The sequence below is a fragment of the Pseudopipra pipra genome, chromosome W (assembly GCF_036250125.1).
Source record: "Pseudopipra pipra isolate bDixPip1 chromosome W, bDixPip1.hap1, whole genome shotgun sequence".
NCBI lineage: Eukaryota > Metazoa > Chordata > Aves > Passeriformes > Pipridae > Pseudopipra > Pseudopipra pipra.
Window position 1 is genome coordinate 47,677,712 of NC_087580.1, and position 15,491 is coordinate 47,693,202.

The window sequence follows — 15,491 nt, forward strand, 5'->3', positions numbered from 1 at the left end:
GTCGGTGGATGTCTGGGACACAGTGATCATGAAATAATAGAGTTTTCAATAGGGATGCAAGAGAGACTAAACATTTCTACTGGAATTCAGGGGGTAGAATTGATATGGGGAGCATGGAATGGGGTAATAGGGTTGAAAATCTATGTTGCTTCTGTGCTAAGGGTAAGGGAATAAGGGCTGCTGCTTCTAAATCTATTTCTACTATATAACTACTTATAAAGCTTATAAAAATTAGAAAAATCAAAAAACTAGATGGACCTTAAGGCATCATTATTAAAGCTCAAATGGGCATTTGCTCAAAAGCTAACTATTGCAAGATACTTTGCTTTACTCCTTGATCAGGCATTTTATTTACTAGCTCTCTATAGCTGTATAGATCTTATGGCATTTGCATCACTGATCACCCTCTTAACCTGAAATGTTAATCAGAATGCACTTGACTGATGATTTTTCTTTAAATCTAAATTACCTAGAGTTAAGCGATTTTGAAGTGGATAATCTGAGTTTTTGATCTGTCCAGGTTCTGAGAGGTCATCAATATGGTAGGAGCTGAGATGTGTGGAGTGTTGGCTGTGTTGTTATAGAAATGTCTTTTGCTAAACCTTCCTGGAATGCAGAGAAACACTCCAATCATCTTGCTCTGATATTTAAGGTGAGGTACTTTGTTGATATAAAAGACACTAATTTCACATACAGCAATGGGAATTTTAGAAAAGTATACAAGTAGTAGGGTTTGTTGCAATGGCTCTTCTTTATATTGGAGTTGTTAGTACAAAATCAATATTGATACTGTGAGAAACAAGAGTCTCAGAGTCGGGTAGTTTCCAATTAGAATTTATTATATGATGAAAGCAAACAGCGCTGGGTGTACAAGTGGAGTTTCTGCAACTCCATAAGCTTGTCACACCGAAAGCAGGCACAGTGTTCTACATTTATTCTCAGCTACTTCATGCATATTCATTATACACAAGCATAAACATTATACATTGTTATGTCAGGAATTCAACAGATGTTTTTCTTAGACTAGTTTGTTATCTATAAAAAGTTGTAAATTCTCATAACTTCGATAGGAAAGTGTTATCATCTAGTTAACTAAACAGAGTCTCCTCACTATAAATTTTGTACAAGGTAAAAGGGAGGTAATTTGTTTTATGTCTTTATAGGGGCCCAATTAAGTTTTACAATTTGTTTTTCTTCTTTCTCTGGGTTATACTGACCTTACTTGTTTTCTTTTAATTGGAATGCTGCACGAATCATTCCTTTTGTTTATCACAATACCAACATAATAATCATACTTGCTTGTTTAAAAACAAACAAAAAAGGCTACCAACATAATAATATGCAGAAAAAGCTTTGTTCTAAGATATAAATACATAATGTAACAGACTAAAAAAAAATAATTTTGTAATAGAGTTGATATTTACTCTAGGCAGAATATTGGTATTTGAATACTTTCTTTACAATCCCATAAAATATAGGAACAAAATAAGTTTTTCTACTGTAAAACATTTATGTTTGTATTCATATTTCCTTGGGAATGTCCTTTGGTAAAAACCTGATGTTTCATGTTCAGATTTTGCTGAAAGATATTTACCATTATATTATGCTATATATGTCGACTCTCTTATATGGTTCCGAATCATGGGTCATCTACCGCCACCACCTGCGTCTCCTAGAACGCTTCCATCAACGCTGCCTCCGTACAATCCTAAACATCCACTGGTCAGATTATGTGACCAATACATCTGTTCTAGAGCAAGCAGCTGTCACAAGTATTGAGGCCATGTTACTGAGAACGCAGCTGCGATGGGCAGGGCACGTCTCAAGGATGAAGGACCACCGCCTCCCTAAGATCCTGCTCTATGGTGAACTTGCCACCGGCTGCTGCAAGAGAGGAGCCCTGAAGAAAAGATACAAGGACTCCCTGAAACAACATCTCAGCCTTGGTCATATTGATCACCATAACTGGTCTACTCTGGCCTCAAATCGGGAGGCCTGGAGACACACCATCTATAACGCAGCTGTCTCCTTCGAGAACACACGCAGGATCACTCTCGAGGAAAAAAGGCAACGCAGAAAGAACCGTGTATTGCAGAATACACCATCTAAGGAGTCTTTCTGCTGTGCCTTTTGCAATCGGATATGTCTGTCACGTATTGGCCTCATAAGCCACCAGCGTGCCTGTAGCAAATGCGGATAGAGCCTTCCCAAATCTTCGTTTGCGAAGCCTAGCCATGATATGAATAATATTCCTCAATTTGGTATATTTAATTCTAAAAATCTAGTTGAATTGTAGGCACAAATAAAGAAAATACTGCCACAAGTGAAGCAAGTGATTAGCATCTTCACTAGTATGAGTGAAGAAAGTGTTTTCACAAAACAGAACTAACATAGTGGTATTTAAATATGTTCTAATTAGGTACAAATCAATTATAATATATGTAATTGTCTTGGTTCTGTGTCCGTGTGAATCTAGTGGTTCCACCCTAGTGTTCTCAATCTTGGTTAATTTCATCTAGAGAAGACCAAAATTAATTTGATTTGGGAGTGATCTGCTTTTATCTGAGAAAGATTGCCCTTTGGGGTGGTATAGTAAGACAATGCAAGAGAGCATATCCAGCTTAACATATCATAATGTAACATTGTTCAGCTTAATATATCTCAGTGTTTGCTTACACGATGCCAGTTAACAGTGATGGCAAGTATTAAACTAAAGAATGCCTGTAATCATGGCATAAGAGCTTTTCTTATGGCCTTTTTAGCAAATGATTACTGCAGAATCTTGCTGTAAGAGAAAAATTTAGAGAAAAGTGGCAGACTATGAAAAGTAATAGAGCTTATGTTATTGGGGAAAGAAGCATAAAGGGAATTTAAGACCCATTTTATAATATGGAAGCAGTAATGTAATCCTCAAACTGCAGTAGGAAATATGCTAAGTGGATAAAAGCTCATAAATAGTCAGCTGAAAATTATTAGCTTGTTGAAAGTTTTTGGGTAGGAGAGGGGGCTTAAGAATCACCGACTTTTAAAAAAGATATTTTCCCTTTTTTCAGATTGCTAGTGCAACTACTGTTCCATCAATCCCTTCACATCTGTCTCCTGGTTTGAGAGATGTGACTCTTCGATGTTTAGAACTTCAATCTCAGGACAGCCCTCCATCAAGGGAGCTGCTGACACACCCAGTCTTCCATACTACATGGTAGCTACTTATGTGTAAGGCTGATATACTGAAGAATATGCTACTGAATATATGATAACTGTCTTCCAATGCAGTTAAGCACAGCAGCTTCTATTATTCTGCTTGCCTCAAGGACATAAGGTCAGTGCAGGACTCTACCTAAGTATGTGACTGGCAAATTGAGATCTTTACCTAAGCTCAGTATGCAACATTTCACAACTTGTGCAGAGACTTGTAAACTGTGCCTTTCTAAACATCTGGCTCTATGTGAACACAAATTTTTTTTCCCTTAAATATGCATGATTATTTAGCAGATAAGTGATTTTTATTTTATTTGTAGCACTTTTTCAGCAATATTAGCAACTGAGGGGCTTAGGGTCTATTTTAATATAGCAATCACTGTTACATTTCATATCGTGGATGTAAGCAGAGGGTTCTGCAATTAGTCAGTTTTCAGCACTGGTTAAAAAAGAGTTCTGTATCTGTCTCTTTTAGTTATACAAAGTTCTCTGAGTAACAAATCCAAACATTGATGGATACTTTAAAAAAATTTTTTTGCCTGCTTTAAAGTAGAAGCAGGCAGTTGTGGTTCACTGTGCATTTACTGCTGGTCTTTTGAAATTAAAGTTTGTTTTCATTGTGGTTTTAACTTTCAGGGAAAGTTTAAAATAGTCTTTAGAAAAAGATGCAAACTGTGTTGTGGAACATCTTGCTTACACAAGTTTTAAAAACAGATTTGCTGGAAATCTGGAATAAAATAAAATGCCATCTTCAAGTCAGTGTTTCAGCCTCTGATACTATATCTTATTTTAAATATATATAAATATGTTTTGCATAAAACAACTTCATCTGAACTGTGCTAAAAGTTGAGCCTTCTTTTCATATAGCAGTTTTCTTCTGGCAAATCATGTAGAGAAGTTTTGTGTCAAAGGCCCCAAACCCAGCTCCCATTAAAGTTTATGGGAGACTTTGTCTTGTACTTCAGTGGGAGCAGGTTTCACCTATGAGAAAATTTCATTCTTTATAACAAAGCTGAGGTCACATTCTTCACTGATAACAAGCTTTACCTGCTGTTTTTCTTCTGCTGTACATCATCTATTTACTGTAGCCATTAGTGATATATTAATTTGAAAATGTTAAAAATATTACCATAAGAAAGTTATTTATTTTAACAAGAAACAGACTTGTACCTAAAAAACAGGGTGAAATAAAATGTGAAGTAAAGTTTCACCTGTAGTGCAAAACTTGTGTTTTTAGCAGGTGTGGTTTTAAAATTATTTTAAAGACAGATTTTTAGATTCTAATGCCTGTAATGCCGAAGGAAAATGGCAGCTTTTCTTTTGCCTCCTTAAGAGGGGAGATCTTTTAAAATCAAATGCTCATTGTATTTAATCAATTCTGAAAAGAAAAAAAAAAAAATCCCACCAACAAAAACTGTTCATGTTTTAACTCTTCAGAAGCCAGTTGAATTGTTGGAGTGAAATAAAATTGGTTATTTTCAGACTCAGGCCAAACTAAATAAGCTATAGCGCACTGAAAATGTACAATACAAATTGGAAGTAAAACACCTTAAAGATAAATTTACGGGGATGACAGTGCTCATACTAATTAAAAACAGTGTCTTTAGTTGTGAATGTGTTTCATTTGGAAACTTCACATTCTTTTGTTTTGAAAGATTGGCAGACTTTGAAGAGTTAAAAAGATAATACCAAAATGTGAAGTTTGGTAGTTCTAATTGAAATAGAAAATGAAATAAAATTTAGCTATTTATCTATGTAAGTGTGACTTTGCAAAATGTAAAACTGCTTAAAAAGTTTCTGCCCAAACTGTGGACAATTAAGATAAAATAGCTTAGGGAACAGAGAAGGCTTTTTAGCACGTAGAGCGGGGTGGGGAACCTGAAACTGTTTGAAATGATAAAACTTTATGTAACTACTCTATAATGGTAAGAATAGGAAGTAAAACTAAGTGTCTATTTAGATAAGGCAGACTGCAAAAAGAGTGTGTGTATAGATAATTTTAAACTTGCTACTTTCAAACTGTATAAAAAGCTATGGTATTCCTTTGCTCAGTGGAGTGCACTGGGGAAAACACCTGCCCCTTTCCCATTCCCCGGCCATAATAAAAGTGCTTTTCAGATTGTTCAAAGGTTTCTTTGAATCAATTTGGCACCCCAGGCGGGACCAGATCTCTGCTTGCCAGTGAGGACCCTCCGGAACCGGGGACCCTCTGTGCGCCCCGGGACGTTACTCCGGTGAGGCTCCCTGGGCTCCGCTGGATCATCACGGGAGTAGATGAAGATCCTGTGCGCAGGTATACAAATTCTAAAGCACTCTTTTATTTTTCCCTAAGGTTTTGGGAAGGAAACCGTAAGTCGTACGCTGGTTTTTAGGGCTCTAAGCTTGCTAGCAGCTAACAAGAGCTGTAACACCCTTTTAATAGTAGGTTTGAGTCCTACCGGGAGGATGCATAGGCTTTGATTGTGAGTTAAAGTCTCACCAAAGCTATACCAAATTCCTCGAGCTAAGAGGAATTTTGGGCAAAGGGCTGCATCCTTCTGACTATGGGTTAACAGTCCCATTAGAGGGTGGCATAGGCTTTTGATTGTGAGTTAAAGTCTCACCGAAGCTATACCAAATTCCTCAGTCTAAGAGGATTTGGAAAAAGGTACAGATGTTTTTGGGTTTACCATTGTGGCTAGATTTGGGACTTGGTTTTGGAATTGCGATTATTATAAGTTTGGTAATATATTATATCTGGGTTTGTTTTAAACCATCTGTCTGTGTTCCATGTGTTTGCTGAATTGTATTGTCTGCTTTTGTCTGTGAGTATTGTCTCTTATGTCATAAAATTACTATTGTATGTTAAGTAAGCAAAAATTGGGAAATTATATTTGTTTTCATATTTGTTACTGGTTTTCTCCTAACCAGGGCAAAAGGACTACCTTCATGTGTTTACGGGAGATAGTAGTTTTGTGGTTTTATGGTTTTAGGCAGGACCTTAACACTCATTGTTTGCAGGAATTAAGCCAGGAAGTTTGCTGGCCGCTTGCAGATGCCACAAACTCCAGGGTTGACAACCTCTGAAAGTGCAAAGTCGTATCTTTGCTCAATTTGTAAAAATTGTTCACCTCATATTTGTAATCTGTGTTAAATGTTGGCAATTTTGGCATGTTAACCTGAAATTAGGGGCAAGATTGGCATTAGGAGATTTTAGCATTAGAGTGGTTAAATTTAGATACGGTTTTTTATACAGTATCTAAGAGAGAGTAATGAAATCTGCAGGTAAAATAAGGCAAAAGGAATAAAGGCAGTTCTCTTTTTATTAATATCTAGATTGTGAGATTGCTACCTTGTATCAATAAGTGTGGAGTGTGGTTATTTTGTGAACACCTGAGAAAGGAGTTTTTTCATTGCCAGACTGAGGATTGCTACTGGACAGGAGATACTTGAACAAGCTAACAGGGCTGACTCAGAACTTTGCTGCTTCAAAGCTGGTGCTGTGTGTATGGTGTGTGTTGAAAGTGTATAACTGAAATTTGCAGATAACCACGAAGTGAATAAAGCTTGAGTTTGTGTCTTTGTTATCGTGCAAAGGGCACGACTAAAAGCAGGCCAAAGCAAAAGCTAGAAATGGGAAACCAGCAGGGAAGGGGTAGAAAGACAGAAATTAGGTAAAACTATCACAAAGGCAACCATCGCTGCCCTGGATAAAAGAGACCATCGCTCCGGGAAACCTGGACGGCACCCTGGAAATAGTGACCATCAGAAGTTGAGACCAAAACAATGTGCAATTTGTAAACAAAATGGACACTGGAAAAGAGAATGCCCTCAAAGGAAGCAAAAACCTATTTTAATGGCAGAATTAGACCAAGATTAACGAGGACCAAGGAGTTTGCCCCAGGGACCCCTTGGTTATAATGGAACTGGGGAAAAATAAGCATAAAATAGAATTTTTAGCAGATACTAGAGCAACATTCTCTATGTTAAATCAGGAATTAAGCATTATAGATGATGTATCTTTGAATGTGGTAGAAGCCACTGGTCAAGTTGAAAAAGTATCTTTTATGAAACCACTAAGTTTTAAATTAGGAAAGACTTTAGGTATATATAAATTCCTTTATATGCCTCATGCACCTAAATCACTTTTGGGAAGAGATCTATTAAAAAAATTGAATGCAGAAATTAGGTTCAACAATGGAGATATGCAAATTAAAGTAAAAGAAAATTAATTAATCGAAATTTTAAGTCTTGCTCTAATCCAGCCACAGATATCGGGAGAAGTACCACCAGCAATCTATGACCAAATCTACCCTGGGGTTTGGGCCGATGGGACCCCAGGAAGGGCCAGACATGCTCAACCTGTAACAGTAAGCCTAAAACCTGGGACATGGCTGGTAAGAATTAAACAATATCCTCTCAAACTAGAAGATAGAAAAGGAATTAAAGAAATAATTGACAATTTTATCAAATTTGGTTTACTAATTGAATGTAAATCAGAATTTAACACACCTATTTTGCCAGTCGGTAAACCAGATGGCAAGAGCTATGGGCTAGTTCAAGACCTCAGGGCTATTAATAAAATTGTTGAAGACCTCCACCCAGTGGTAGCTAACCCATATACACTTCTAACTAAACTAAAAAATGAATATGTCTGGTTTTCTGTTTTAGATCTAAAAGATGCCTTTTTCTGCTTGCCTTTGGACCCTAAAAGTCAAAAACTGTTTTGCCTTTGAATGGGAAAACCCAGATACAGGAAGACGATCACAACTCACATGAACTGGTCTTCCACAAGGATATAAAAATAGTCCAACAATTTTTGGAGACCAGCTTGCCAAAGATCTTGAAGAATGGACTGCACCTTCAGACAGCGGAGTCCTCTTACAGTATGTAGATGACTTATTAATTGCAACCAAGACACAGGAGGAATGTGAAAGCTGGACTGTGAGCTTATTAAACTTCCTGGGGCTGAAAGAGTATAAAGTATCTAAAAATAAAGCCCAGATTGTCAAGAAAGAAGTTACTTATCTAGGATATGAAATCTCAGGAGGACAACGTCGACTTGGGTCAGAAAAAAAAGAAGCCCGGAAGTTCACAATGGAACAGAAAATGACTGTTCTAGTGTCACACGTGGTTTCAGCAGTGCTCGAACAGAAAGGCAGTCACTGGCTCTCACCCTCCAGGTTTCTCAAATACCAAGCCACTCTAGTAGAACAAGATGATGTTGAAATCATCACCACTAACATCGTAAATCCAGCAACATTCTTATCAAGTTCAACAACCACAGGGGAACCAGTGTATCATGATTGCATCAAAACAATTGAAGCAACATATTCCAGCCGACTGGACTTGAAAGATACACCACTACCTGAGGCAGAAATGTGGTTCACCGATGGAAGCAGCTATATGAAAGATGGAATCCGCAAAGCTGGTTATGCCATAACAACCACAGATCATGTCACTGAAGCACAAGCACTCTCTGCTGGCACCTCTGCACAAAAAGCAGAAATAATAGCCCTTACCAGAGCATTGCAACTAGAAGAAGGAAAAGACATTAATATTTGGACAGACTCAAAGTATGCCTTCGAGGTAGTTCATGCTCATGGAGCAGTGTGGAAAGAAAGAGGGTTACTCACATCACAAGGAAAACAGATAAAGCACATAGAAGAAATCTTAAAATTACTTGAAGCTGTCCAGTTACCGAAAAAGCTTGCTATTATGCATTGTAGAGGACATCAAAAAGGGAATACAGACCAAGAAAAAGGCAATCGATTGGCAGATCGAGAGGCGAAAAAGGCAGCAGAAAACGGCCAGGTAGAACTTGCCTCCCTAATTCCTGATGGCAAAATCATAGAGGTAAGCCCTAATGTGTCATATTCAAAGGAGGACTTAAAATTAATAAAAGATCAGCAAGCTCAACACAAAGGTAACATGTACTACTTAGAAACAGGACAAATAGTGGTACCTGAAAGGGTATTATGGAAAGTTGTACAGGCCGAACATAACAAAACTCATTGGGGGGCAGATGCACTACACAAATACCTAAGGAAACAAATTATAGGATGAAATTTATACACTACAAAAATCCAGGTTACTAAACAATGCAAGACTTGCCTTTACAATAATCCTCACACAACCAATAAAATCGAGATAAGGACAATTGGCAAAGGTAATCTCCCAGGGCAACACTGGCAGATAGATTTCTCTGAGTTACCTAGGAAAGGAGGTTACAGATACCTGTTGGTTTTGACAGATACTTTCTCAAATTGGCCAGAGGCTTTCCCAACCCAAAGCAATAAGGCTCGAGAAGTTGTCAAGGTACTACTTAATGACATTATCCCCAGGTTTGGAGTACCTGATATCATCTCCTCAGACAGAGGACCACATTTTGTAGCTAGCATAATACAAAGAATTAGCAGCATTCTGCAAATCAATTGGCAATTACACACTCCATATCGCCCACAGGCAAGTGGTCAGGTGGAGAAAATGAATCATTTGATAAAACAGCAATTGGCAAAAATCTGTCAAGAAGTAAACCTACATTGGTACCCAGCCTTACCTCTGGCCTAATTGCGAATAAGGGTCAAACCTAAAACTAAAGAAGGGCTGAGCCCTTTTGAAATGTTATATGGAAGACCCTATGGGAATTATTATCAAGGAGAAGATCTCATACAAGTTGGAGAAGGATATGTACGGGAATACCTGATCTCATTAAGTAAACAATTGTCAAAAATTAACAAGCAAGTAATGAGTACTCGCTCAAGAGGAATAGACCAGCCCTTACATAACATTTCCCCTGGGGAGTGGGTGTATGTTAAAACTTTTTCAGACCAACCACTAGAAGAGAAGTGGAAAAGACCATACCAGTTGCTTCTGACAAACTACACAGCAATCAAAATTAAAGAACAGCTCACCTGGATTCATTATTCACGAGTGAAGAAGGCACCTCGAAAAACATGGACGTCAGAACCTGTAGGACCAACTGTTGCCGGAACAGAGAGATTTCTCTGAACAATTTTTCCTGCACTCTGTAGGCCTTGCTTGCCATGGAAGTGACAAGCGTGTATTGTTTATACTTATAGGCTGTGTGAAAATATGTGATGTTTATACTTGTTAACTGTGTGTCTCATTATAAGGTTTGAGAACATAATATGTTTATAGTAAGAAAACCTTGAGAACCTAGAGATAAAAGTACACCTGCAGATCTAGGAAAAACCCCTAAAAGCAGATTAATTAGAAAGAGGTTTCTATGCCAAGAATGATTTCAGGTCGCATGGACAGAACCTCATATCCAATAAACTGAGAGCATGAGACGCGTGCACAAACTGAGCTATCCAATCATCTTATTGTGAGCATGTACCCTGAGCAAACTAAACTGTATAAAAGTTAACTGATTTAAATAATAAATTGGACATTGCTTTGATCACATTGGTCGTGTTGCTATGTCTCTGAGCCTCCCCATCGATATCTGGTGCCTGAAATGGGACTTCTTCTTCGTCGAGTTCTGCTGGACGTAAGGCGAATAGAAGGAGGTGGGAGAAGCAGCCTTTAGAGGTGGCGTGTCCCCCGGCGCTACGAGAAAAAAGCTGCATATAGTCAAAAAGAAATCTTACCCTGATCAGGTGAGTCGGCTGAAGAAAGGAGAATGGGGTCTGCTCTTTCAAAAGAAGAGGCAGTGCAAACGCTCCTTTATTTAATTCTCTCTGAGAGAGATTCTAATTATGATGAAAAAGCCCTTAAAGGGTTACTAATCCCTACAGCTAAAGCTGCCTTTGAGGTATCCATTTGGGATGCTATAAAGAAACAGTTAGGGGAAAAAATCACAAAAAGATATGACGAAGCAGCTCGCTATTTTACATTGTGGCAGCTGCTGACTGAAACAGAGCAATTTCTAAGGACTAAGAGGCAAGTTACAGCTTTAGCCTATGCTGCATTAGCGAGCAGCGAAACTGAAAGTAAAGAGAGCAAGTCATCTTATCAGCTTTTATTCATTATATCAACGATTGTGCTGCCAGCTAGTTTCAAAGTGCAGGCTTCTGCCCGACCATCAGCCAGTGGCCCCAGCAGCAGTTCATCCTTAGCCCCGGAGAATTCCAAAGTGTAGGACGTTAGGGAGGCCACTGCTAGCTGCGCCTTCCCTTGCGGCGAGCTCTCCACCACCCTGCCCGCCGCCGCTTTTCCTGCCGCTGCTTTTAAAGTTGCTGCCACGCCACCGCCTAAAGCCGTGCCCGGCGCCGTCCTGCTGCTGCGTGGAGCCGCTCCCCCCGCTGCTCCCCCGCCCGCGCCGAGCCCCGGCCGAGAATCCCAAACTGACGGAGCCCCCCCGGCGCCACCTTGGCCAGGAGCCGCTCCCGCCGCTGCCGCGAACCCCGCGCCACGCTTCGCCAGCCGCTGCCGGCACTGCCACTGCGTCACCCGCACCTGCCGCTGCCGCGAACCTCGCGCCCTCCGCCGCTCGCCTGTCCACGAACGCAATCGCCTCCGCCATAGCCCGCGCTGACCGACCACCGTCGCACCCTGATACGTCACCACCGCGCGACACAGGCCTCGACCCGCAGAGAACCGCCATTGCCCCCCGCCGAACCCGGCAAGAGACAGTCTCGGTAAGAAGAAACGGGGAGGGGGGAAGGAACCATGAACCAGCCCACTCCCGTGCCACCCTGTCTACCGCTGTTGCCGTCTGCCCCCCCGTTCCCGATTCGACATCGAACTACGAGAACAGACAGAGAGACTCAAAGACCCGAGTGCAGCTGCAAGAAAAGTTTTGCAGACATCTGTGGCAGAAGTTAAAGCGACAAAAGCCCTCTTCCAGCTCCCTGTACCCCCATGCAGGCAGGTTCCCCCAAGCCCTTTTCTGTCGCTTCCACCACCTCCTCAAACACTATTTCAGGGAGGGGGGAGGAGGGTGGGACCGTGCTGGAGAGATCTGTAAATCTGCTGTTTGAAAGATCAGGGGCTGGCGAAAGTGAAGAGTCTGGAGCGGAGATAGAAAGAGATTCTGTGAGATGCTATGATAAAGAAAAACTTTAGTTGTTAACTCCTAACGCATTTCCAGTTATAACAGATGCGGGAGACAATAGAAGCTATTAAACATTAAATTAGAAGATGCTATAAGAAGCTAAATCTATAATTACTCAGTATGGGTTAAGATCGGGTTATACTACATTTGTGTTACAACATTTTAAGAATAAGCATTATCTCCAATAATAAGGACCTTTTTTTTCTTCTTCCTTTTTTTTTTCCTCTTAGCTCTTTAAACTTTATCTGAGATTCTAGTAGCAAGAATGCTTGTATAAACTAGAGACACTGAAGTCTGTAAGAGTCTGTACTGTTCCTTGCACTGCAGTATTCTAGATCTTTTAGTGTGGTACTTTACCATATGCACTTCCCAGATTTTGACATCTAGAGACATTCCTATTTGTTGTGTATATTTTTTCAAATGTCATGTGTTAATGAGAATGAGTAGGGAAAGATAAGTCTAGTTTACAGAAGACACAAAGAGATATAATTTTGTTCTGATTGAGAAAACATAATTCTCTTGTGCTTTCTTTTTTTAAAAAAAATTTTTTTGTGAAAAGACCATTTCCCCTTTAACTTCATATCATGATCTTTGTAGTGGTCTTTAGCTATTTGAGAAAGCTTTGCAATTCTTAGACCCTTAGATGAAATATTAGGGCTTAGTTTTTGTGCTCCTTGTTTAATTTGCTAGTGTAATATCAAAGAACCGACCTGCTGTCCCAGTGTAAGATCACAATGCTGTTAAGATTAGATAGTGAAGTGACAAGACAGAAAGTTACTTATTGAAACTCAAATGACTGCTGAATTCTATCAAACCCTATCTTATTCATGTCAAAAAGACATCAGAATTCATTTCAGCTAAGATGAACAAATCTGCATAAACATGTAATCAGTGCTCTCTTAACCCTTCTTCTGTCTGATCAAGTTTCAGTCTACACATCTCATTGTGATTGAGTGAGAAAGAGGTCTGGAAGAATAAGATATTTTTGTCCTTTACAAGAAACAATTAGACTAACCTAATTTTTATTTCTTCTCTTTTTGCTACAGATTTCCACACGCATACAATTTAGCTTTCTTAAAGACCTTGTTAAGGCTTAAGATGAGACTTAAGTTACAGCACTATTGATTGAGAGAGTTTAAACATAAAAAATGTTCCCTGAATGCTTACCTTGTTTGTACGCTCATTTGAGCTAAGAAAACTGGAAAAGGATTTTTTGAATTTAGGCAGATGAAACATTTTATAAGAAAAGCAAATGCTGTTGCAGCCCAGAGCAAATGTTACCGAGTATGACTTATGCAAAATATGTCCTTTTTCAATGAGGAGTAAAAGTTACAGACCAACTCTTTTATAACATTATCTTTGTGCTGACTGTTCACAATAACATACTAAGCAGTACAAAACTCTCACTAATCGCCTATAAACTCGGTCATGTGTATCACATCTTACAATTAGCAAAATTGATTATGCATTTAAAACAAACTTTATCTAGAATTAGAAACTCTTACTGAGCTTTCTTTATCGGCTTCTATTTTCTTTATTTAACCTAATTGAAAACTGCTTTAAAATGCATTGATGACATCACCATTTGGATAAGATTCTGAACTGATGGTTCTACGATCCAAACTTTTGAAATCAATGAAAGTTCTTTTCGAAGCATGAAATTACCTTTTCTTGCAACTTCTTTCTTAAATTAAAATTGCTAATCCTATGAGACTGATAGTTCAGGCATCTACTTAAGGCCGAAGCCTACTTTGCCCATAGATATGGCACTGTTGTGAAGCAAGAATAATAAATAAACCAATTTTAAATCAGTGCATCATTCTTATGTACAAAATTGCTTCAGTTTAATTATATCAGTGCAATACCACCTTTTTTTTTTAGAACTGTGTATAGTACACATTGATCTTTCTATAAGCTGCTCTAGGCAATGGTTTTGTAACTGAAGCATTTAATACAGCTTGGATTGTCACACTTCCAGTTTCATGAGTACTTCTGCAGTGCCCTAACATGAAACTGCCTTCTTTGCCAGGTGTTAGTATCTACTTGCAATCTGCATATGCAGAATTGATAAATAGTGAGAAAAATTCTCACTGTTGCAATCTTTGATCACTTCATCTGTAAAGAAAATATTTCTTTCTCTGTTATAATTTTAACTTATTAGTTGGTATGATGTTGCCGGTGTATTTTGGTGCTGAAAAAAATCTCCATGAGCAGTTAATTAGGGGTGAGATAAGAAAGGGTTTATTTGCCAAGGCAGTAGATGGTATACGACGCGCACGCCAGCCGTGCCTGAGAGGTTACATTTTATAATATCATCCATCCAATCCCAGATGTGCCCACCCTGTGGCCTTTCCTCTGGTCCGCCCCGGGTCCACCTCCTTGAAATGAGTCTGGGGTGTATTTTGGGACCCCTCCTTCCTCCCATCTTCAGCATCATCAGAGCACAAAGGGTACATAGTTACCTAATTCCTGACCTATTCTGTGGTTTAGGCCCAGATATGCTGTTCTGTTAACCATCTAGGCCTTGCCTTGACAAAAGACTAAACATTTCTATTAGATTTGGGGCTATGAGTGATATAGGGAGGATAGAATGGGGTAAGAGGGTTAAGGAATGTATAAACAAGGGTGCTAGAGAGAGGGAAAGGAACAAGGGACAAAAGGGGGGGGAAGGTTGCTGCTTTTAAAACTTACTTATAAAACTTACAAGTCTTACAAATATTAGAAAAATAAAAAAACATTAGGGGCTTAAGGCATTTATTTGTATTCTAGAGATTTTAAGCAGAGAATGCTCAGTATTCCTTTTGATTTTACACTCACAAATGCTATGTATCACATTTTTGAATGAGACATTGAAATTTTAGAGTTGCTGAGAGTAATTAAGTCTGTAGAAAATACTTTCTTTTTTTAGAGTATAATCAGAGATGATTTTTATCAGTTCTTCAATCCTGTAGTTTCATTTTTTCAATGGATGGTTCCTCAGCTTTAACAAAACCTATTGTTTTATAGTTAAGATCAATTGAAATTCTGGAGTTTTATTATACATCCCAAAGTAGATATTGATACATTACTTTTCTTTTGCAAATCGCATTTAACTATAGACCTAAGTGATCTATAGGAATTCTTTTCTTTTTACCCATGTATCTTATTTTGTACTTATTAACTATCTGTACTTTTCAACTGAAACGACTTTTGTAACACAGCTGTGAGTCGTAATCAGAAAAGCAATACAAGCAGCACATGATGATGAGACAGCTTCATCTTTTACTACAGTACGACAGGAGCTAACAGAACCATT

The 15,491-nt window shown here is 38.8% G+C and overlaps 1 long non-coding RNA gene across 1 annotated transcript; it reads left to right on the forward strand.

Annotated features, from left to right (window-relative positions):
• Positions 1–10,163: 10,163 nt before the first annotated feature.
• LOC135404366 (uncharacterized) lies at positions 10,164–12,729 on the forward strand. The gene is made up of 2 exons (XR_010425632.1): positions 10,164–10,613; positions 12,100–12,729. It is a non-coding gene; the product is annotated as an uncharacterized LOC135404366 (long non-coding RNA).
• The last annotated feature ends 2,762 nt before the right edge of the window (positions 12,730–15,491 follow it).